The following is a 24510-nucleotide window of genomic DNA, read 5'->3' on the forward strand; positions in this document are numbered from 1 at the left end:
ATTATCAAGGGTTTACAAAAGAGTGTCGACATGACAAACACTATAGATAATTAATATGGTTTGGTCTATTGGAATTTACAAGTGGGAAGATGCACTTCTAAGAAAGGGGGGTGGGGGGGTGGTGAATCAGAAGTATCTAATATTTAACCTCTAAAACCTTTTAGCTGAAAAAAATCACATGCATCTAATCCATCTATTAAACATGAAAGCAAAGACATGCATGATAACAGATAACACAAGATTTCATCACCCAGAAACCCTCCAAAATGAGAAGGCAAAACTAGGGTGGGGATGACATCCACAAAGTATTACTACAACAATGTGTAACTATTCAAGGTTACAAAGTTTGACCACTTCCAATGGTCTGCCCTATGAAAGGCCTATCCTGTTAAAGACTTTACACCTTCTTAAAAGTGACCTAGTTAAAGGATTTAAAAACATTCACTTGGAATGTTACCTGTTAAAGGATTTAGCACCTTATTGAAAGGCTTACAAAATGGCTGTTAGACCAACCTATCATGATAGGGTTTTCATTCTTACAATACAATGGTTAGAAAGTATAGTAGAATGTCTTAACCTAATTACTTGCAATCCTCAATTGTTGATTCCAAATCTTTGTTCAGCTCTGTCTACTCTGATCCTTGCTTGATCTAATATGTCACTCTTCAAAACTCTGATATTCTATTCTGATCAACTTAATGTTGCAATGCTGCTCTACTCTTCCTTCTAAGTCTTTAAAACATCCCTCTGAATTTTGCTATAGTTAACCCATACACTTCTCTCATCCACACATACAATGGGGTATTGTTCTCCTTTTAAAGATTTCAAAAACTTAGGGTTAGGTATGAATCTATGATCAATATTTTCTCTTCATTTCTCGCTCAATTCTTGCACTTTTCCTATTGGTTGCATGCCTTTCCATTTTTCTTATTGGCTACATCCTGATTACATAGGTAATGCAAAAGATTTGATCTTATCTTCAAAATCCTTCAAGATTCATCCTATGTTAGCTCAAAAATGGTTTACATATGAGTTTGTGCCTTCACAAAATCATATGTTGATTGTGTGTTACTCGACACTTACTAGTTGCTGATGCTCAACACATATAGAAATTTTTTCTTACTTGGCTCATATAGTATTCTGTCTTGCTCAACATCTATACTCTTCTCAGTACCTATAGTGACTCGGCATCAATTATCACTCAGCACTTGAACTTTCCTCAGCACCTGAAGTTCACTTGACATCTATTGGATTCTCTAGCTCCGCATACACTGTAGCTCAACATTTGTATTATACTCGATATCATCTTGAGAATTTAGTTAAGTGAGTTGACACTTAAATGTCAAAACCAATCTAAGACCAACAATCTCCCCCTTTGAAATGAGTGGTAAAAACACTTAACTAAACATTATGAGTCTGATCTCTATGAGTATACTTCACATTCTGTTCGGCATATATACAAAACTTCAAAATAATTGTTCAAAATTTTGTATACCTCAAAATCTTGTGACTCCCTCTGAGCCGATGTGCCATTTCTATTCCTATAACCAAAATTCTTGTGCTAAATGTGTCTCGTGTTGATGTATCTGATACTCTTTGGCTTGTATCCCTTTGTTTCTATATCTGTGTACCATGTTTCTGCTTCATGTACTCTATATCTATTTCCCTTTTACATCTTCTTGTAGTTTTGCATCCTTCTTGGTTTCAAAATGTGAATGGGAATATCTCCCCCTTTGGATATTCATTATTAAGAATGTATTATCTCCCATTTTTATTCACATGTCCCCCAAAACATTATATCTCCCCCTTTCTATTTACACACTATCTCCAAAACATTACATCTCCCCACTTTTGACACTTACATCAAAGGGTCCTAAGGATGAATATAATACTTTGCCAAAAAAAAATTATTTACTTCCATAATCATCTTGAGAGAAGCATCCCAATTATCTAATGCAATTGCTAATGACTTTGTGCTGGATGGTTGTCTCTGCTGCAAGATGAACAAGTCCTTCTAAAGGAGAAAGATTGGGATCTTTCTTTAGAACATTCTCCACATAGGCTTGTTCCTTATGGAGTACTTCTAGATGTGGGGTAATGGAAGATTGAATTTTCATCAATTTGGCCTTGATATTGGCCTCTTTAGCTATCAACATAGCTAACTCTTTCTAAGTGTGAAGCGTTTGGGTAAAATGCTTCTCACTTTGAGCTGGATCTTTGGGTAGCTGTGAGCTAGAAATCTTTAGATTCTTTTCCAAGCTCATTATTTGTTGGCTAGTTTCTTGTGTGAAAAAGGATGAGTACACAATTTAGTGTACAATGAGAATACATTCTCAACTACTTTCTTCACTTTTTCAATCTTCTTAGCCAATTCTACTTGCGAGAGTGGTATTTCACTTGATATCTTTTCATTCACTTTTATCTAAAATTTCTTTTCTAACCATTCTAATAACTTAACATTAGTGTTAAGGTCCTCATTCTATACTTGGACCATTATGTTGGACAATTTCTCCATGATGGGTTGGGTTTCGTCAGGTACTTGCAAGCTGAAGGCACAAAGAAATATATCTTTAATTTCCACTAGTGTTTGCTTCTTCTTATAATCATTTATGAGTATCTCTTGTCTCTTCCTTCTCTCAAGTGCCCCTTGCACTTCATTTATCTATTGTAGGCTCATAGTCCTTGAGTCATAACTAGGTATGATGATTTCTTCATCAAGTGTAGGGTCTCCATAGTAAATTACCCTTGCAACCTTGGTTGAGCTTGAGCTTGGTGCTAAAATTTGCAATGGTACTACATCAGTGCTCGGCTACTTAGTAGGTGTCCACGAGGTAAGCAAGTTTACCAATGTCTGTATTGCCTCCTGCTCCTTAGGGGTTTTTTCCTCTTCTTTCTCCTCTTCTCTCTCCTCTTCTCTACTTCCTTGATCAATAATGATAATTTGAGGAGGTGCATCTTGGGTTTGTGCTACAAGAACATCTTGCCCTATTTGTTCCTATGCTTGCTCCATGACAATTGTTGTTGTAACTGTACTATCAACCTTAGCAAATTTTTCTTGTTCTTCTTGCTCTTTGGGTTGATCTGATGTAGCTTGAGAGGTTGTGTAGATTTTTCTTCTGTGCTTTCTTTCTCCTTTTTAATCTCTGCTATAGCTTTCTGCAACTCATCAACACTCACCAAAACTAGATTTGTACACAATTGTGACTACAATGTAGTTTGGTGAAGAATCTTCTTGAGATCCTCTATAGTGAGTGGATTGATGTTCTAACCTAAAATGTCAGGAACATCCTTTACAATAATGGTTTTTCAAGGTGTTTTATGTGGAGGACTTGGTGATGGCAATTGGGTGTCTTGGACATTATGTTCAGTCTGCTGCTCTTCAGTTGTTACCTCTTCACCATGTGTCTTTTCCATTGTCTCATCTTCTTTATCTTTTTCTTCAACCTCATCTTTTTCTTTTTCATCTTCTTCTTCATCATTTATACCCACAAGTGGGTCTTCCTGTCCTTCCTTCAAAGTTGTCAAACCATATATTAATTTCCACGTTTGTGTGGACTTTTGAACAACATCTTCTATGTGGTTCTGAAAAATTTTAAAGGCTCTCTAGTTAGGTGCAAATTTGCTCCCATGTTTCTTGCTAGCCTTAGTTATTTGACCTTTTGTAAGGTTTGGCATTACATGAGCCAATGTTGACTCTCTTATTTCTTTCTCTATTTTGAGACAGTAATGCCATTTATTCTCAACCAATGAGCTTAGGTCAATAGGCATTGAGTTATCTAGTTCAAGTGGGGTAGTTAAATCTATGGTCTTTAGACTAGTTAAATCAGCATTATCTCTAATATTATTGCAAATATTTTCCAATTTATATGTGATAGAACATCTTACCAATCTGAATTGATCTTCATCAGACTCTATCCTTTCTTCATCTAATTTTGGAGGTGCAACATATTTTATGCTTTTCTTTTTCTCTGCAGGCCCACCTTGCTCTCTTGCCTTCTATTTCTCTTGTTCCTTATCCATTTGGATTGTAGCTCTAGTGTCAACCCTTGTAGTTTTCTTGGTTGGGATTGGCTTTGTAGGTTTCTTCTTTGCCTTTGGTTGTTCAACAAGTTGTTTCTTTCCCTTTCTCTTCTTTGGTTCAGCCTTGGGTGCTTCTTTCTCAGAACCTTCCTCTTCCTCTGCATCCTCACCCATGCCTTAGGTTAATACAAGTGTTTCTTGTCCTTGTTCCTCTTTATCATCCTCATCTTCTTCATATTCTTTTGTAGTGCCTTCACTAAATTTTTCCTTTAACTTCTTAACAATTTTATCTTTCTTCTTCAATGTGGAGTTAGTCTTCAACTCCATGTCTACTTTTCCTCTCACCACATCAAAAGTTCCAAAATATGGTGCATCCTTGTCTCTTTCCTCTACCAATAATGTAGTTATTGCTGCTAATGTTTCATCTATGTTAATTTCATACCCAAGAGGTCTTAACCATCTCACTCTTGGTATTGTAGCTTGAATGTATGTATAGTCTATATCTACAAGAAAACATACATCATTTACATGTTTCTCCACTAATGATACTGGAATCCTTAGCCTTTGCTTCATTTTCTTCTTAAAGTCCTCAAAATAGCTAGCCATTAGGGTTTCAAAATTAGCTCCCATCTTCTCTATATATTCATTGACTTGAGCTATAATAGACCTATTAGTTTTCCATGCCACTTTACTAAAAGAAGGAAATTCATTCTGAACATAAAAGAATATACATATCAAAATAGCACCAAATTTACATTGAGCTCCCTTGGTTCTCCTGATTGCTGATAAATTCTCATTTATCTATTGTAGTTGCAGTTCTACAAGATCATAGGTATGATCCTTTTTCACCAATTTGTAGCCTACATCCATTGCAATGCAAGACACACTGTTGAGTCTGCTGGATTGGTAAAACTTATGTGCAATGAATCTAACAACAAAATAAACAAGAGGGTCTTGGATGGTATCAATTGTCATCCCTCTCTTATTCCACTTTGCACCAGTATTCTTCTCAATTGCTTCCTTTGCATCACTCCTAAGTGTTTTTGGTTGATCCAAGGTTGGATACCTAGTTACTCTATGTATAATTCTCTTTATGACTTTTAAAGGGCCATCCTCCAACCATAATTTTCCATCATGAATTCTGCTTGGCACTAGTTTGATCCATTCAGTTTTGAACACTATATAGGGAATTCTAAGGCACGTGTTAAATGCTTGTTTTCAACAATTTTGTACTCTTCTTTCAACACTCCATTTTCACACAATTTCTCATATGGCTCCCTCACCTTCATGTCACCTATGGCTCCAATCTTGCAATTATAGCATTTCCTTACATCTTGAACCATTACAACCTTAGGGGGTATGATGGATAGGGCTCCATCTGGTCCGTTCTTATATGTAACCTCTGGGATTGGGAAAAAATTAGGTTGTTTGACCTCATTTGACACTAACTGGACTTTGAAAGGTTCCATCTCCTGAGTTTTCCTAGATCTAGAAGCCATTTTCACAATTTTAGGGTTTTGAAACAAAGAAAATAGTAAACTGTGTGACTTACCATAGATGTAAATACCTTAAGATTGATAAAATCGTGCTATAATGCTGTTGAATTATGCTTAATCACTGGAATCTCTTCTTTGAACTTATTTTGTGCTCTTTCCCATCTTTGTTCTTCATTTGCAATGAAGAAAAATGATTGAAAATGCAATAATATACCCTATTTTCACTGCATTTAATGCTTAGTGTGTTTACAACTATCCACTTGTCTTCTAAAGGATTCAACATTACTCGGCTTCCATAGGAGTATCACTTGGCTTCAACTAATATTTCTTCTTCACTCAGCTTCCTCTAACAACTCGACTCCTACAGTCTTCACAATCAACTCGGCATGTACTAGATTTTACTTGGCTTCTAAGGGAAACTCAGCAACACTTATGAAATCTTGAAATTTTAGCTTTGCATCTTTAGTCATGCTAATCTCTTCCTTTTATTACTTTCTTATTTAGGAATTGATGTATGATAAATCTTTGTGTATCAGTTCCCAATGTCTTTTCTTTGCTTAGTTTGATGAAGTGCGATCACTTGGCCTGTTAGGTGAAGTGATCCCTTCATTTGATGTGCTACACTCATCTTTCTTCTTCTATGTCTTATTCATTTCTCCTCTAATGTGTTCAATATCTACCTTCTCTTTTCCGTTGTTGACTTCTAACTTGGGTGCCTTTGACCTTATTGGACAATTCCTACTGACATGACCAGTCTTCAAGCAACTAAAACATGTGGTTTGACTCAACCATCTATTGTAGTTTCCTCTAAAATGTGTCCTTATGCAATATTCAAGAACATGTCCATATTCCTGACAATAATGAAAGCTATATCTGGTGTTGTAATACCAATTGTAGTGATGTCCATGGTTATTTCTCTTTACAGGCTGATTAGTTATCCACATAGGCTTTGATCAGCACTCAAAAGCTCCATGTCCATACTTTTTGCAATTGTATCAGTGACCTTCAAATCTTGGTGTTCTGATAGTCTTAGTCCTATAGTTATGTGCTTGATGTCCTTGCTTTTTGCACTTATGATAGTAACCAACAATCTTAGGTTTTTCATGTTGATGGGCATTCTTACTCCTACATACATTAGAGGTATGTCCCTTTTTACCACAGAAATGACAATTAGGTTTTATGTTTTTACCTTTGTTACTCCTTTCTTCAGCAGTCTTGGATGACTCTCCTTCTTCAGTGGTAGTGTATCCTAGTCTTGAAGTGTCATTGTTGAACCTTGGTGATTTCATTAGTTGTTCAAAGTACTTGATTTCCTCATTAGGTTTGTTGAAGATCTCTATAATTTCCTTTTCTCTTTTCAAGTCATTCTGTAGTTGTTCATTTTGAATTTTTAGTGTAGAGATCTCAATGTCTTTCATATTCAACTCATGATGTGCATTCATCATCTGACTTAGGGTGTCTAGCTGCATATTAGAAATCCTTTTGAATCAAACTCAATTGTCTTTTCCTCTAGTCTATTGGTAAGGTTTCTTTTGTCATCTTCTATCATGGATTTTTTTTCAATGGCTCTTTTCTTCTGTTTAGTCACTTCACAAAGCATTATCGCTTGTGATTCTTGTTCAATCTTCAAAGTTCTGATTTCGTCTACTTGACCTCTATTCTTTTCCATCATATCTACTATTGCTACAACAAACTCTTTGGAATCTCCATTTGAAAATAGTTTTGAGGTGTCAATATCCTTATATTGTGTATCATTCTCAGCTATGGCAATGTCTCTTCTTCTTTTTAAAGATTTTCTCTGTTCTTCTCTAGCTTCTTCCAAAGTATGTATAGCAAGTTGTATATCAATTGCTTGATTCTCTATGATCTTCCCAAGTTTGTAGACTTCCATTTCCATTTCCAAATCTTATCTCCAAGTTGTAAAGCTCCTTCTTGTAAGAACCTAGCACTGATACCAATTGTTGGAATTTACAAGTGGGAAGATACACTTCTAAGAGGGGGGGTGAATTAGAAGTATCTAATATTTAACCTCTAACACCTTTATGTTGAAAACATTCACATTCATCTAATCCATCTATTAAACATGAAAGTAAAGACATGCATGAAAATAGATAACACAAGATTTGGTAACCTAGAAACCCTCCAAAAGGAGAAGGCAAAACTAGGGTGGGGATGACACCCACAAAGTATAACTACAACAATGTGTAACTGTTCAAGGTTACAAAGTTTGAAAAATTCTAATGGTCTATCCTCTGAAAGGCCTATCTTATTAAAGAACTTACACCCTATTAAAAGCAACTTGGTTAAAGGATTTACAAACATTCACTTTGAATGTTACCTTGTTAAAGGATTTAGCACCTTATTAATTGAAAGGCTTACAAAATGGCTGTTAGACCAACCTATCATCATAGGTTTTTATTCTTACAATACAATGGTTAGAAAGTATAGTAGAATGTCTTGACCTCATTACTTGCAATCCTCAATTGTTGATTCTAGATCCTTGTTCAGCTCTATCTACTCTGATCCTTGCTTGATCTGATATGTCACTCTTCAAAACTCTGATACTTTATTTTGATCAATGAAATGTTGTAATGTTGCTCTAGTCTTCCTTCTAAGTCTTTGAAACATCCCTCTGAATTTTTCTATAGTTCACCCATACACTTCTCTCATCCACGCATACAATGGGGTATTGTTCTCCTTTTAAATATTTCAAAAACTTAGGGTTAGGTATGAGTCTATGATCAATATTTGCTCTTCATTTCCTGCTCAATTCTTGTACTTTTCCTATTGGTTGCATGCCTTTCCATTTTTCTTATTGGCTACATGTTGATTACATAGGTAACACAAAAGATTTGATCTTATCTTCAAAATCCTTTGAGATTCATCCTATGTTGGCTCAAAAATGGTTTACATATGAGTTTGTGCCTTCACAAACTCATATGTTCATTCTATGTTAATTGACACTTACTAGTTGCTGATGCTCGATACATATAGAAATTATGTCTTACTTAGCTCCTATAGTATTCTATCTTGCTCAACATCTATACTCTTCTTGGCACCAATAGTGACTTGGCATCAATTATCACTCATTACTTGAATTTTTCTTAGCACCTAAAGTTCACTCAACATCTATTAGATTCTTTGGCTCGACACACACTGTAGCTCAGCATCTATATTATACTCGACATCATCTTGAGAATTTGGTTAAGTGATTTGACACTCAAGTGCCAAAACTAGTTTGAGACTAACATGGTCCCCTTTATTAATTATTAAAATTGATTGAATAATTCATTGTGATATTATTTAATTTTTAGGACCATTCAATTAATTAACATAATCAAAATTTTCTATTAATAATTGGGGAAATTATATCTATGTTGCCATCAATGGAAAAGGGGGAGATTGTTAGCATAAATTTTGATGGTATTCCTATGGGGGAGTATCCTAGTAGTGGTGGAGACATCATTCAGAGGTTGTGTGTTGCATTCATGACAAAGTTTTTCATTGATGTCAACATACTAGTTATTCTATGAAGATTGGCCGAGCAACATACAAATTTTGGCTTTGCACGGCTTGATGATTTAAGATCCACCTATATGCACTTGGGATAGTGTCCTAGAGTATGCATAGATGCTTTAGTTAAGAGCGCGTATAGAAATATGAAGACTGAAAAGAGTTATGATGAATTTAGTGAAGCTTGCGTTCAAACATAATTTTTGGAAAGCGGGTACTATTATTTGGATTGTATCTCCTAACAGAGATGAAATCTAATTAAGAAGACTTGGAGAAAGGTATAAGGTATGTTGAAGATGTTTTGGTTAGTCACACACATTTAGATGATCAATGAGTGAAAATTTATGAAAATTGTGAGTTAACAGATTGCTTGTTACTGTAATACTATAATGTAACATGTAAAATGCAATATCTTAAGTTAGTCCTATATTATTATTTTAAATTGGGAAAGCCTCAAGGTCAGCTCAATAACTTATTCTAGGAATTGGGAAAAAAGAAGGATGATTTCTTTGGTTATAATCATCCAGTGCGAATATTGTGTAATTAGTGAGATCATTATGTATGTGATATTGTATTATGCGAGCATGCACAAGAATATCTTTGGGATCATAGAAGTGTTTGGTGTGGTTGAGGTATGATGAGCTTACAAGGAATTGTATTTTGCAAAGAAGATATTGTTGAATAGTTGTTGATGTTCACCTATGTTAGTCATTGAGGACAGTAGTGAAGCTGCTTGGATAGTGGGTCCATCTATCTTTCTATCAACTCCTAACAAGGATTCAAAGTCTCATAATAGGGACACATATGCACATTGACTCCTAATATAGTCCATCCTTTCACAAGGAACTTTTATACTAGTACATCATCTTGTGCATATCATACCCACTAGGGTTTTCCCTCTAATCAAGGATTCCCCTAGTTAATAGATATGGTGTTATTGTGTATGGTTATCCTTTTGTGGTTGTTGCATCTACTATTTACATGTTTCTTAATTGATAAGGATATTGAGAGTTATTTTAATTACATAATTTATTCATCCCCCCCTCTCAATTATCTTGGTGGACTTCACTTTCTAATAGGAATTCTGACAGGGTCATCATAAAGTTGATGACTTTTCACTAGCTGAGGCAGTCATTTCCTAATTTTGTCCTGACAATAATTATTGTTGGTCCTCTAACTACATCTAATTTCTGATGGCTATCCATGCATTCAAATTGTTACAAATTCACTCATGTTAGTTGGTTTGACACTCGTTCAACAATGACATTGTTCTTTGGTATTCCAATGACTTGTTGTCAGATCTTGTGACAAACAATCATAAAAAACTAGTCCCAAATGTAGTAGTGATGGTAAATTAGATCAGATACATGAGAGTACCTAGTATTTGTAATATTATATACTTTTATGATACCTTACATATCATATATCTAACATGCTTTGTGCACCTTGGTATTTTCTTTTTCCTGGTGTATTGACACTAGTAAAGTCAACATGCACTTTTGCATTTTTAAAAGGTAAAAGGTTATTTTTTCACATCATCACTTTTTGGCATATCATGATCCTGTACATACCCATAGTCTACATTTGATTGCATACATGAGATATGCTATAAAATTGTCTACTTTTTCTTTGTGATTTTCCATAATGATTTATTTATAACTACTTTGGATACTCAAAAAAGATTTTCACACTTTAGAATGGTAAAAATGACTAAAATATTTTATTTTCAATTTTAAGCTTGTAAAGTTATATTTAATTATTTATATATTGGTTCAAACTAGTAGATACAAAAATTAGGAATGTCATCTCTTAAATATAAATGTGAACCTAAACTAACTAGAGGATATCTCATTTCAAAATTGTATTAATAGATGGTGTACATGTATTTAAGTTATTCATGTTTTACGTTGAAAAGACCTTTTCTTTTTCCATGGGGTTTGTTCCTTTTTAGTTAGATAATAGGTTGAACATTCTAATTATTAATCCCTATCATAAGGTAGGAGACTAATGTCTTCAATTACTTGGTTAGTTGGAAATCATGTCTTCTTAAATATTATAACATCCTACACTATAGTTTGTGAGATAAAATGAAATTTAAATGATGTCATATATGTAAATTAGTTTTTTCTTATTGGTTCTTGTTTTTCTTTGGCCAGACTTTTCTTTTCTTATAGAAATAAAATCTCAAATATTTGAGAATGACAAATGTTATTTTTCCAGGAGCGCTAAGTGCCCCTTGTTGCAATTGCCCAAATATGTAATGGTTGCATAGGAACAAAACTTGTTCAACATGTATTCTTTGCATGTGAGGTGTAGGTTATTTGAAGATTCTGGTGCATAAATTCTCGTGAAAGAAAAAAGTTAGAGTACAAACACATTATAAAAAAATCAAAATATATAATAAAAGCATCCCGTAATTGTGTTTTCTATTATTTTATCAGTTAGAAAATTTTCCTCTATTTTAAAGAAGCATATTTTCTTTTGTCATTTGCTATTGTCCAAATGCCACATTTAGGCCTAAAAAGAAATTGTGAATTGGCTAAGTTTATAAAAGTATTTTAATTTCCATTCTAGGTCAAGAATCACAAAACTATTTTTCGCTAATACTGGCTTCTCCATCATCACAAGTATTGCCTTTTACTGTTAAGCAACTTTTTCTCGATGAGATAAGTATTTGAAGAATCATAGGCCACCTTTAGCACACTGTAGGATAAGAGCATTTTTCAAACCTATGAAATCGTCTATTTTGGCTCATAATGGCTTTGTGTTGTTCTGTGATTTTTCGTTGTTTCTTGTTTCTATTTTTGGGGTTTGAAATAAAAGGATTTCGTGAAACCCACTCAAGCCTGCATTGATGCTTTATTATACCATCACCATACTTTGAATGTGCTGATATCATTTTCCTTAATTTCTTTAAAAATCGAGGGTTTGTATCAATATTTTTGGGGCAAGTGTATTCCTCACTGCATTTTTTTATTTTTTATTTTTTTTCAACCTTTCTAGTTAATTTGGTGCCCTTGGAGCATAGAGGTTAGTATCTTCATAATTTGAGGTTTATCTTAATATTGAACATGACTTTACCAATATTAATTATTAATATGATTTGGTGAAAATTTATTCAATATCCTATGAATTTGATAATTTCTTAAAACTAATTTTTATATTTTAATGAGAAAAATGTGTGAACTTATAAGTAGCTTATACTTGGAAAGTTTTAAATTTTTATAAGATTAAATTTCTAGCATTTGCATTTCTATTGCAAATTAATTTTGAAATTTATTTAGTTTTTAGACCTATTGGGGAAATTATATTTCCAATGATTAAGTTGAAATTAGAATGTGTGGCTGCCACAACTTGGTAACATTGGACAAAATGTGAAATTTCAATAATTTTTGAGAATTTTATATGTAATTCTTTTGTGTTTTTACCCTCCGTATAGATTACTTGCGTTGAAATTTTTTCAGTTTCAAACTATGGAAGGATTTGAATCCCACATTTTCATTTTTGGAGGAATCTTAGACAAGAAAAATGACACTTGAAATAGAAAAACATAGTTTTAATTGTGGCTATCCTTCTATTGAGATCGAATTTAGAGTATTGTTTTTTTCTAATTTGGATTATGCGGTGTGGTCACAATTCAATTCTGCACAGGATGTTGCTCTTGGGAGAAGTTGATTGAATTAAGGTTTTATTCATTTCTTGTTTAACATTCTATGTTTGATTTCCATATGCCAAAAGAATACCTACATATTATTTCTTTTCAATTTGTACACTGGAAAACATGATGGTAGTGTAGATCTTTGGTGCAGATAAAACTAAGTACTAAATGGAAAGAAAATTATTTGTTCTTGATCTATTTGGATGACTAAATTACTTTCTAATGTAAGCATTCTACCTTGATCTTTGATTTTTCCTCTTGCTACTAGTTTGGATAATTATATAACTTCTAAACTTTAGAAAATTTATTATTTTTGGATGACCAAATTCAAAGCGGCTATATAGTTCTTGGCCTAAATTCGCTATTGAATCTGGTTATCTTTTACTTGGCTTAAATTTATTGTAGAATCTGGTTAAATGTTACTTTGTAAGCAGTGAATGTGATTAACACTTTCTGATATATGTTTCTTTGTCAAAGTCCATCTCGAGATGAAAAACCTATACTGGGGTTCCTGTATTTTTTATTTCTAAAAATTATTAAAGGGTTATTTTTCACCATCATAACTATTTTAATTTATAGTTATATGATAGCCAACATATATCTTTTTGGTATTAAGAATAGCCTTCATAGAGTTTCGTATGAAATGGAGGAACATAGGTATGGCGTGAGTCATGTTGAAAGAATGCCACATATAGTTATGTTATCACACGGAGAATCAACTCTTGGTAGAGATTAGAAGGCTTCTTGAATCTCGCCAGCAATTCTAATTTTCTTTTAGCATCTATATAATCTTTTTTTAGTACTAAAGTTATGCATGTTGAACTCATTTCATTTTAAATGTACATCCATAAGATGATTGACTGATCAAATTTTAACTTTTTCAACCAGTTCCTTGCTTTAGAAAATAAAATGGTTTGTATTAAATTCTAAAGTAGTACAAATGAGTTAAAACGTGAGAAATTATATCTGGAACAACCAAAGGACTTCTCTTCGGTCATATAAGATGATTACCTTGAAACGATGCCTTGGAAGGAATATTGAGATAGGATGCAAAGTACTCGCACAATGAGCCCAATGGCTATGACAACATGAATGGACTAAAAGCTAAGAAATGGGAAACTATTGATTAGAAAAGGAATCAACACCACAACAAGTAAAGACGTGAAGGTTTGGAAAAATTACAACATGGATTTTGAATTCACGTAACATATAATTTATATATGAATCATTGCATATCTAAGTCAATTAAGAAAGAATGATATTGAAAAGTCCTTGCTGACGAAAATTGTACTTGATCTTCAGTCAATACATTCATCATTTACGAAGACCACAGTGGACAACTTCTAAGGATATAAAGTCATGTTAAGAGCATCATGAACGAGATTAAGCAACAATAACAATGTGAATATGAGGATGCAATTTGAGGTCAATGAATAAGAATTATAAGAATGAGCAATGTTATCAATAACAATAGTTCATGGAGAGGTATGATTAGTAATAATATGTATTATTGGAATGATGATTAGTAGTGATATATTCTGAAAAAAGGGACAATGTATTAAGGTGTGATTAAAGTTTAATATATGTTTGTATAAGTAATGGACAGTTGTAATCAAAGGAGGAAACCATTGTATTTTACAAGTGTTAACTTTATAGGTTTAAAAAGATTGAATTGAGAAAGTACACCCATAATATTCCATTATATTAATAAGACAATTTGAAGAACATGTCATCATTTTCATATAAGTTATAGTAAAAAGAGTTTGGAAATTGGAATTAGTCCCAAATTACATACAATTAAACATGGGACATTACATAATTCAATAATAAAATTTCATTTTTCACTAAACTAATTAAAATAGTGTGTAATCAACCATATTTTTGATGTCTACATTAAAGTCAATCAAACCATAGTATAGCATAATTTTTGCCAAGTGGTTGCACAATTTTAAAAAATCTTTCTATTTCTAATCACATTATTTTCAGGTATCTCATAAAAATTCAAGAGCATCTATTCATTACTTTATACTAGAAGTCTCATTTGTTGGAAATAAGTTGCATCAACCATATTAGACTCAATATTTTATTCATTCAAAAGAATAATTTCTCTTACCATTTTAAGAGGTCTCAATTTTAATTGGGTGTGGAATAACACAATAGTAGATTTTTCTAAAATTGTTTGCCTTTTTCTTGTGTATGCGAGTCTATTTTGTGTAGATTATTGTTAAGAAAACCTTGTTCTTGGTTAGTACTTGCACTTGGTTGATGATTCGAGATAATTTGTTGCACATGATGACAATAACCATCATAGTTCTAATGTTGCTTACCTTTTCCCCTAAGTTTTTATAATTGGTTGTTATTAGTTGCAAACTTTTCAATATTGGTTGGTAAATGAAATTTCTTTTTTATTGATGACTTGTTGGGATTTAGGCGCATTTTTGTCCCATTCATTAGATTTAGTTTGCAATGCCATTTGTATGGGAAATATTTTCTCAATAGATGCCTCATATTTTATAGATTAGAGAAATCAGAAAGTTGAATGTCCAAATGGATCTTTTATGCTAAGATTGCATACAAGATCAATGCTATTTTTTTAATTCTATGTTTCAAATGTGTTTGGGTTCCTCTTGACTATATATGCCAACTGTTGGAAATATAAGAGGAGTAACTAAGAGGGGAGGGGTGAATCAATTACTCTAGATCTAACGTATGCACTCCAATACTGATTGCTTCCTTCCAGTATTTGATTGCAACATTCTTTTCTATCATCAATGTTCTTGCACAATCCATGATGAATCTGTTCCTTCTTTCAACTATACCATTTTGTTGATGTGTACTAGGGTCTAATACTTGTCTCTTAATCTATTTTTCAATGAAGAGTTCATTGAATTCATTGGAAATGAATTCACCACCTTTATCTGATCTCAAACATTTTAGTTTCTTTCAAATTTCCTTCTCTACTATTGCTAGATACCACTTAATTTTTTGAAAATCTTTAAATTTTTTTTTTAGGTACATTATAGTCATCATTCTAGAATAATCATCAACAAATAAAATAAAATACTTATCTCCACTGTAACTCTCTATTCCAATAGGTCCACATAAGTCTATCTGAACTAGCTCTGAGACTTCTTCTAAATGATAGTCCTTTCTTTTGAAACTTGTCTTTCCCATCTTACCAATTTGACAATTTTTGTATAGACCCATATCAGGTTTCCTCATGCTAGGAATTCCTCTTACTCTTTTCTTCTTTCTTATCTTGATTAGATTGCCAAATTTTACATGACATAATCTTTTGTACCTTAACTAACTTTCTTTTACTTGATGAATAAAACATGAACTTTCACTAAGATCTAGGTGGAATAGATTACCTTTTATTTGTTTGCCAGACCCAACTAGATTTCCTTTTCTATCTAATAGTTTGGCCTTCCCATTCATGAATTCTACCTTGAATTCAATGTTGTTCAACTATGCCACACTCACTAGATTATGCTTTAGTCCTTCAACCCAATAAGCATTGTCACATCTAAGTTCATTGGTTAGTGAGATACAACCTTTTCCCTTTATGCAACAAGGATCATTGTTTCCAATTCTCACACTACCACCATCATAATGTTCCATGTGTTCAAACTTTATTTTATCACTAGTCATATGATGTGAGCATCCACTATCAATAATCCATGTATCATTTTTGTTAACATGAGAGGTAAGTGTCATTTTATCTCCTTCACCATTAGATTCATCTTTTACATCAATATATACCATTTCATCATCTTCACTACTATCTTAATCTTTTGCTATGAAACAAGATTTCTTATCCTTTTCCTTGTAGTCTTTGTAGTTTTTGAAATCTTTAAAATCCTTCTTGCCTTTGAAATTGTTGTGCTTCTTTTCATCTTTGTTTGGGCATCTTGCAGTAATGTGTCCAACTTCTTCACGAGGAAACAGATTAAAGGAATTTTACCTTTATATTTTCCTTTGCCTTTGGGATACCTTCTTTGAAGTAATGTTTCCATGGCTTCAAAATCATTGTCAAAACTGTCTTCCTCTTCACTTTCTAATTTTTTTCTCTTAGACTTTTTAGCTTTCTTTTTTAGTGATACCTTGGCTTCAAATGCAAACTCAAGATTGCTAGAACTAGGAATATAATTATCATAGTTATCTAGTTCAAATGATGTCAACCTTCCAACTAGAGCATCCAAAGTTATATTGTTATTTGGATCACATCTCATCTCTTGAATTGTAGACACTCTGACTGCATAGATAGGAAGAAGAGTTATGAGTACCTTGCTTAACACTATTACATCTTCAATTGTTCCTCCAGAAGCTTTTATAGAATTGACACTAGCTTTGATTATATCAACATATTTTGCATTTCATCTTCTCTCATTTTCATCTGATCAAACTGACCTCATAAGCTTTTTGCCTTGGCTCTTTTTACATTATCATCACCTCCATAGATATCCTTTAGTTTGGTCCACATTTCATGACTAGTAGCACATCACATCCTTTGACTTCATCAAATTTAGCATAGTTAAGAGTTGATGCTATATCAATCATCATGATATTATGATTTTTATTTTCAGAAATTTCTTCAATAAACATTGTGCTAGTAGGAGTTGTGTAAGTAGTGTTTAAGAATTTCAAACCCGAACCACTGATGGTTGTCAAATGCAACTTCAAAATTTTCTACCATGCTGCAAAGTTGTCTCTGTTCAACTTGGGAATTTCTCTTCTGTAAGACATCCTAATCTTTAGCTTAGGTCCTTAAAACCTTATCTATAAGCACTAGGGAGATTTTATACCAATTGTTAGAAATATAAGAGGAATAGATGAGAGGGGAGGGGTGAATCAGTTACCACAAAAATAAATCTTGGATCCCTTAGATGTCAATACAAATAAAAAATCTGTGTAAACTATATTATGTTGTTACTTGACAAACACACATGCACTTGATAAATGATGTAACTCAATTAACACTAAAATAACTCGGCAAATGCTTATCATGAAAACCTTAAGATATTATTTGTGATTAATCTTAATTTAACTTAGTTTCATACACAAAAAAGAAATAGCATGAACACAATTGACAACAAGATTTAATGTGGAAACCCAATTTGGGAAAAACCACCAATTGCAACTAGTTACATATTTTCACTCTTCTAAAGTGAGCCCTATTAGGAGCCAACCTTGTTAAAGGTTACAAAACACACTGTTAGGTGTGACCCTGTTAGAGGATTTAATCACCCTATGAAGAGTGACCTTGTTAGAGGTCTTTAGACAATTTAATCTAGAAATGCCACCTTGTTAGAGAATTTACAAATAGTTGTTAAGCAAAATCTATTAAGAGATTTATATCACTGCTACAATGGTTAGAGAGTAACAATGAGATGACCTAATTTCTGATGCAACTAAATTGTTGATTACAAATCTCAATTTTGGCTTGTATACTTGATCCTTCTTGATTGAATGTATCTCTGTAGCTCAACAAGGATATTTTTCTTATCCTTCTAATTCACTTCCTCTAAGCATCATCAAATCTTCAATTATGTTCCACACATTCAATCCTCAACTTGACCTTATCTTTATATCTTACACATTGTCAAGTCATCTTGAATACAACTTAGAATATTTAATATTCATCTTCTCAATCAGCTATAACCAACAAACAAATCAATTGAACTCAATATGCCAAAATAAGAAAATCCTTTGTTAGTCGACCCTACTCGATAGATACTAGTTCAAAGTGATTTTCCTATGTTAGGTTCCAAGTGAACTCAGTTAACACTGCATATTCATAAAGTTCCTTTGGTAACCAAGTGAGCTTGGTTAGCATTGGTTACATCCAAAATTTCATCCATTAACTGAGTGAGCTCGGTTAACACTCAACTTCTGTAAACTTTCCTTTTTTTCCCAAGTGAAGTTGGTAGATATTGACGTCTGAACTAGGCAAACTCTAGAATGCTTGGCAAACATAGGAAACTGTCTTCAATGCTCAAGTGAGCTCAACATACACTGTCTGGCAATGATATGACATTTTGTGTAACTTCAAAGACAATACACAATTAATCAATTGTTACCAACACTAACAAAATTCATGTTCATATATTATTGGAAGAAATTTTGATGCTTGGTAAAAGCCTCATCAAGTCTAAATATGCTCTTAACTTGTGTATATTTATTGTATGAATGATCTTGTAAATATTTATATACGTGTTTCTTATTAGCTATTTTCTCATTACAAATCATGGTACAAGTTGTCAATTCAATAACCATTTCACTTATTATTTTCACATGCAAATTATCCTCAAAAAATGATGTTAATGCAATGATAATGGGTTTCTAGCGGATTAGTTTTGTATGCAAAAATCAAAACAAAACAATGAACGTGGAGGACTTTGAGAACACATTGTAATTTTTTCATATATAAATTTACTCTCTCTAATCAAGTTGTAATTTATGCAAGCTATTACACAATCTCCCAACCATCTGCCACAGAGTCTTTCTAAAGCTTGGCATGCTCAATGATAATGGCCTCCACACATGAACAGGTCATGCAATGTGTGGTATAAACTGTGGGTGCTACCTTGTCAATGTAAAACACATCCACAAGAGAAACAACAAACCAATTGGAAAAGAATAAGAGTTATGATATGCTTTAAAGGGATTCTAGTCCAAACAACTACTATTACTAAACATCTTGCAATAGAATGAATAGGATTGGACCAAACACTGCATTTGCTAAGTACATATTATAAGTTTTATTGTAAGAAGCCTTTATAGTTGAAACCATAAATAATCCCATAAGGATTCAAACTTAGGAGGAACAAAAAATGTCTCCACCTCTGGTTAGCTTATCAAATAGCTTGATGGTGAAGTGCACATTATTTCTGTCTCTTCTTCCACACCTCCTTCCTATCCTTCTTGTTCTCTCATAGGAGGCAAGGACTTGAGTTGATGGCACAACCCTTGTTATATATTTATTTTGATTTTGATGGGAAAGTGTGGAAAGATCAGGGAAAAATTGATGTCTAAAATGGACATTTTTCCTTAAAAAGTGAATATACATAATTTAATGCCTTTTCTATATAATGAATGACTTTTAGTGTGGCATTGATATTTGAAATATCAATCATTTAGCATCTTTACTAGTGTAATAAACATAAAGGCTTGCATTTGAAATATGTGCATGCATATGAGTAAAATAATGTACGCTTGAGTTAAATGCTCGATTTTGATGATTGTAGATATATAATAAAATTGGTTTATGCACTACAACTATTTGTGTATCACCATTTGTATTGGACCAAATAATCTTAACAATCCTATTTAACATTGTTGTATTTTGGTTTTATATAATCATCATTGATAATGTTCCTTAAATATATATAATACATACTATTGATGAAAAATAGAATCTTTATAAGACATGCAAATGAGAATGCAGTGAATATTCATTGATCTAATACCCTAAAAAGTTGTAGTATAAACTATAGTGCTATGCGTATAATCACAGTGTGTTCCAAAAAATGTAAATAAAAATTGAATTTTGTTAAACTTACCACACCTAACTAAATGGAACACATACATGTATTCTAAATGTACTATTTTTCTAAAATTATTTTTTGAATTGAAATATGAACTTTAGATTATTTCTATTGGTATGAATTTTTTTGTAGTACAAACTTTCAACTTTTTTAGTTGGAAGATTATGTTCTCTAACTAATCTTAGGGTTTGTTGCTTCCCAACTAGTAAAGGTCGATGATGCTTATAAACACCTAGGGAGATAATTAGTTGAGGGTCGATGATGCTTATAAACACTTAGGGAGATAATTAGTTAAGGGTTGGTGATGCTTACAAAAACCTAGAGAGATCATTAGTTAGGGGTTGGTAATGCTTACAAACACCTAGGGAGATCATTAGTTAAGGGTTGGTAATGCTTACAAATACATAGGGAGATCATTAGAATACACTAGTCATATTCTCCTCAATTGATCCTTTAATAAGACAAGTTTCACGACCACATTAATTATCAATGATATTAGTCTTTAGACTAGTTCTACAATAATTATGTATATTTTGATTCCCTTTTGTGTATCAATGCAATTGTTACTAACATGTTCCTTTAAGGGTATAGGATCATTCATTTAGTCATAAGATTTAACAAGTAAAAAAAAATGATAATATTTATGTGATAAATTTTAAAAAGTAGATATAAAAAAAAGATCATTTTACATGTATTAATTATTTTTAGAAGATATATAAAACATACCCAAAACATCTAATTTATACAAATAGAAATAGATAAATGTCTAAAATATCCTATTGAACAATATGTAAAATCGCTCTCCTAATCTCGCTCTCCTAATCTCACTAAAAAGATACTGTAAAATCGCTCTCCTAATCTCACTAAAAAGATACTATGTGATGATATGTTCAAAAAATACTTTATTTTTTTTCCTATCTTCTTAAAGCAGCTGCTATTAATTGGCAACACCTTTGTAGCTTCACACTCTTCTAAGATTTTCTCAACTGCAAACTCGTACATTGTTATCTTTAAATTTGACTGCAATCTTCTTTAACAACAGCTCCAAAAAAAATTTGTCTGCAACAATTTCACCTTGCTCCAGACGCTCCATCTTTGACATGGAGACAAACAACTTTGACTTTTATAAACCTTTTTGCTTGGGCATTGGTTAGCCGTTAGAGAAACCATCTACTTGTGTTAGAAACTTCTACAGACTTCGGTGAGCGCCTTTCTGCAATCTGATGCTTCTGACGATTTGCATTGGCTTTTCCTCAACGATTGCAAACAAAATTTAAAATCGATATCCAACCTTTTCTTATCCAATCATGACTTGAAACCTCACCTGTCTAGGCTGCCAACATGTTCTCCTTTTGACAATCTTGTTTAACTGTTATGGCACATGCACACCCAATTAGAACAAAGATCTTAGAAGAAAGTTCAGTACATGTGAAGAATATGAGCATTCTGGAATACAACACGGTCAGCCAACACATCCAGAAAGTCAGTGGAGGCAGGTAGGAGACAAGTCTGGATGGACGACGCAGACATTTTTAATGTTCTGTTTTGACTGTGAATTGGTTTTGAAATTAATGTTCATCCAGTGGGCAAATCATAAGCATCCAGTAAATGGCATTAGCCTGCCAGAACATAAACATAGCCATAACCACACTGGAATCATGAAAATCCATACATCACACTTCGTCCATGAAGCAATGAGGTATTTTTGCACACATCCTCGTAGTCCTCTTGTGACTCTGTTTTTTCCTGTCATTTCTGACTCTTGTCCTCTCCTTCAATACCACACAAGTTGAGGCTATGAACAGTATTTGCAATTTAATCCCCCCATACTACAGATATTGTAAGCCTAACTCTGACCCCTGCCAATGGCAAGCTGCAAGTTGCAGTGAAAACGGGGGTGATGATGTTATTGGACTAAACTTGTCTAACGTTTTTATTGATAACACCCGTATTGTACAGTATGTCTGTAAGCTGCCAGCCCTTCAACTTCTTGATCTCAGTTACAACTTCCTACATGGCCCAATCCCTCACTGTCTTGGCAGCCTTTCCAATTTGACAATTCTGCGTCCCTCTTTCAAAAGCTTCTCAGAATCTATTCCTACAGAAGTGTATTCTCTGGGTAATCTGCGAGCCCTTGATCTAAGTTACAATCAATTGACGGGACTTGTTCCTTTTCAATTGTTTTCCTTGACCAATCTCGAAGCCATCGATCTCAGTTACAATCAGCTGACAGGATCTATTCCTCCCCAACTCTCTTCTTTGAACAATCTACAATCTATTGATCTAAGTGGCAATCATCTTTCTGGAGAGATTCCTCAGAATTTGTCAAGAAATTTGTTTAGCTTAAGAATGGAAAATAACGGCTTGACAGGAAGTATCCCTTGTGCAATTTCAAATCTCCGAAATTTGACATATCTAGCAATCAGTAACAACTTTCTGACTGGCTCCGTTCCAGAGCAGCTAACAAGTTGCACTCAACTGAAGGAGCTCAGATTGGATAGAAACAGACTAACAGGAAAAATTCCATCAGGAATTGGCAACCTTCCTTTCCTTGGCGGTATACTTGATCTCAGCAACAATTATTTGATAGGCAAGATTCCTATCACAGTGAACAACCTGAGATTTGTAGAATCTTTGGATCTCTCCCACAACACGTTGACAGGCAAAATTCCAGAGGATTTAGGACTGGTTTTTTCTTAGGAGTTTTTTCAGGGACAATTTGTCCAAAAATATTGTGTTCATTGTGTTGTTCATTTCTTTTCGTATTATATAAGTGAAGTTGTAGTTGTGTTATTTTTCAATATTAGCTAGGAATTTGTTTTCAATAGTTTAATAATTGTTTACGATAGGAGATTAATAATCAGTGACTGCAATAGTTGATTTTTCACAGAGCTTCTTGTAGCAACAAATAGATTCCACACCTCCAATTTAATTGCAACAAATAGCTTTGGATCGGTGTACAGAGGATTTTTGCCTGATGGTACCCCTATTGCCGTGAAAGTTGTCAATTTAATGCATGAACAATCAAACAAGAATTTTAAAGCAGAATGTAAAGTGTTGCAGAGGGCTCGACATCAAAATCTTGCAAGAATCATAACCACATGTTCCACCCGTCACTTCAAAGCTTTAATCTTTGAGTATTTTTAGAATGGAAGCTTGGAGAATCATATACATCAAGGCAGCTATAGAATGGGACTGGAAAGACTGCTTAACATAGCTAGAGATATAGCCCATGCCGTGAAATATCTTCATTATGATTGCTCTGTGCAGATAGTACACTGTGACATAAAACCAAGCAATGTTCTTCTAGATGAAAGCATGACAGCTCATCTATTAGATTTTGGGATAGCCAGACTGATGGGCAAAACCATGGACATTTCAGTAACTTCAACAATTGCTTTAAGCAGTTTAGTGGGCTACATCACACTAGGTATGGCTCTTCAAAATATGTTGTTATATTATTTTTGGGAGGTTATGTGGAAAATTGCTGGTGAAGACGAATATAATCATTGGCGTGACTGCAGAATATGGATATGGTGACATGATATCTCTCCGGGGAGACGTTTATAGTTATGGCATTTTGCTATTGGAAATGGTGACAGGGAGGCATCCAACTGATAATATGTTTGATGGAGATTTGAACTTGCACAACTGGGTGAAAGGGGCATTTCTAGAGAGCGCATTAGAGGTGGTAGTTGATGAAAGCTTGTTAATGGAATGGGCTAGCAAAGAAATAGAAGAATGTCTCATTTCACTAATGAGACTTGGTTTGGTGTGTTCATCTTATTCAGCGGAAGCTCGACCAACCATGAGAGATGTGTCTGAACTGTTAGAGATGATTCAATAGGATTTCAGCCCATGTACAGCTTCTTCCATCAAATTAATGCCCACGCTATCCAATTTACTTTGTGACACAGGCTCAACAACTAATTGTCAAGGCACATTGTATACCCCAAGTTCCACATTTTAGTACATTAAAGCAAATGAGCTAGTTGGTGTTTGTGTTCATGTTTGAATGACTGCCATTTCTAAAAGTCTAATTATTGCTTATAAAAATTTCAAAAATATAGCATATGTACTATTTTTGGTGAGACCTTATATTCTTGTTGGAATATTAAATGCATATTGATGTTTGTCCTTGGAGCCAAACACCCACCTACCATCCCTGACAACCTGCACAACACTCATAAACAATGAATGTGGTAGGTAAGTTTTGAAATCAGGAAAGAAAGGGGAAAACATTTTAGGTCTGAAGACAAAATGGAATGATCAAATT

At 33.4% G+C, this 24510-nt stretch overlaps 1 pseudogene; it reads left to right on the plus strand.

Annotated features, from left to right (window-relative positions):
- The window catches only part of LOC149554412 (uncharacterized), a 40932-nt pseudogene extending 16728 nt beyond the window's left edge, over positions 1-24204 (plus strand).
- The last annotated feature ends 306 nt before the right edge of the window (positions 24205-24510 follow it).

This window comes from Cupressus sempervirens, chromosome 5 (genome assembly GCF_028749045.1).
Source record: "Cupressus sempervirens isolate cs-2001-9-10 chromosome 5, ASM2874904v1, whole genome shotgun sequence".
NCBI classification, from domain to species: Eukaryota; Viridiplantae; Streptophyta; class Pinopsida; order Cupressales; family Cupressaceae; genus Cupressus; species Cupressus sempervirens.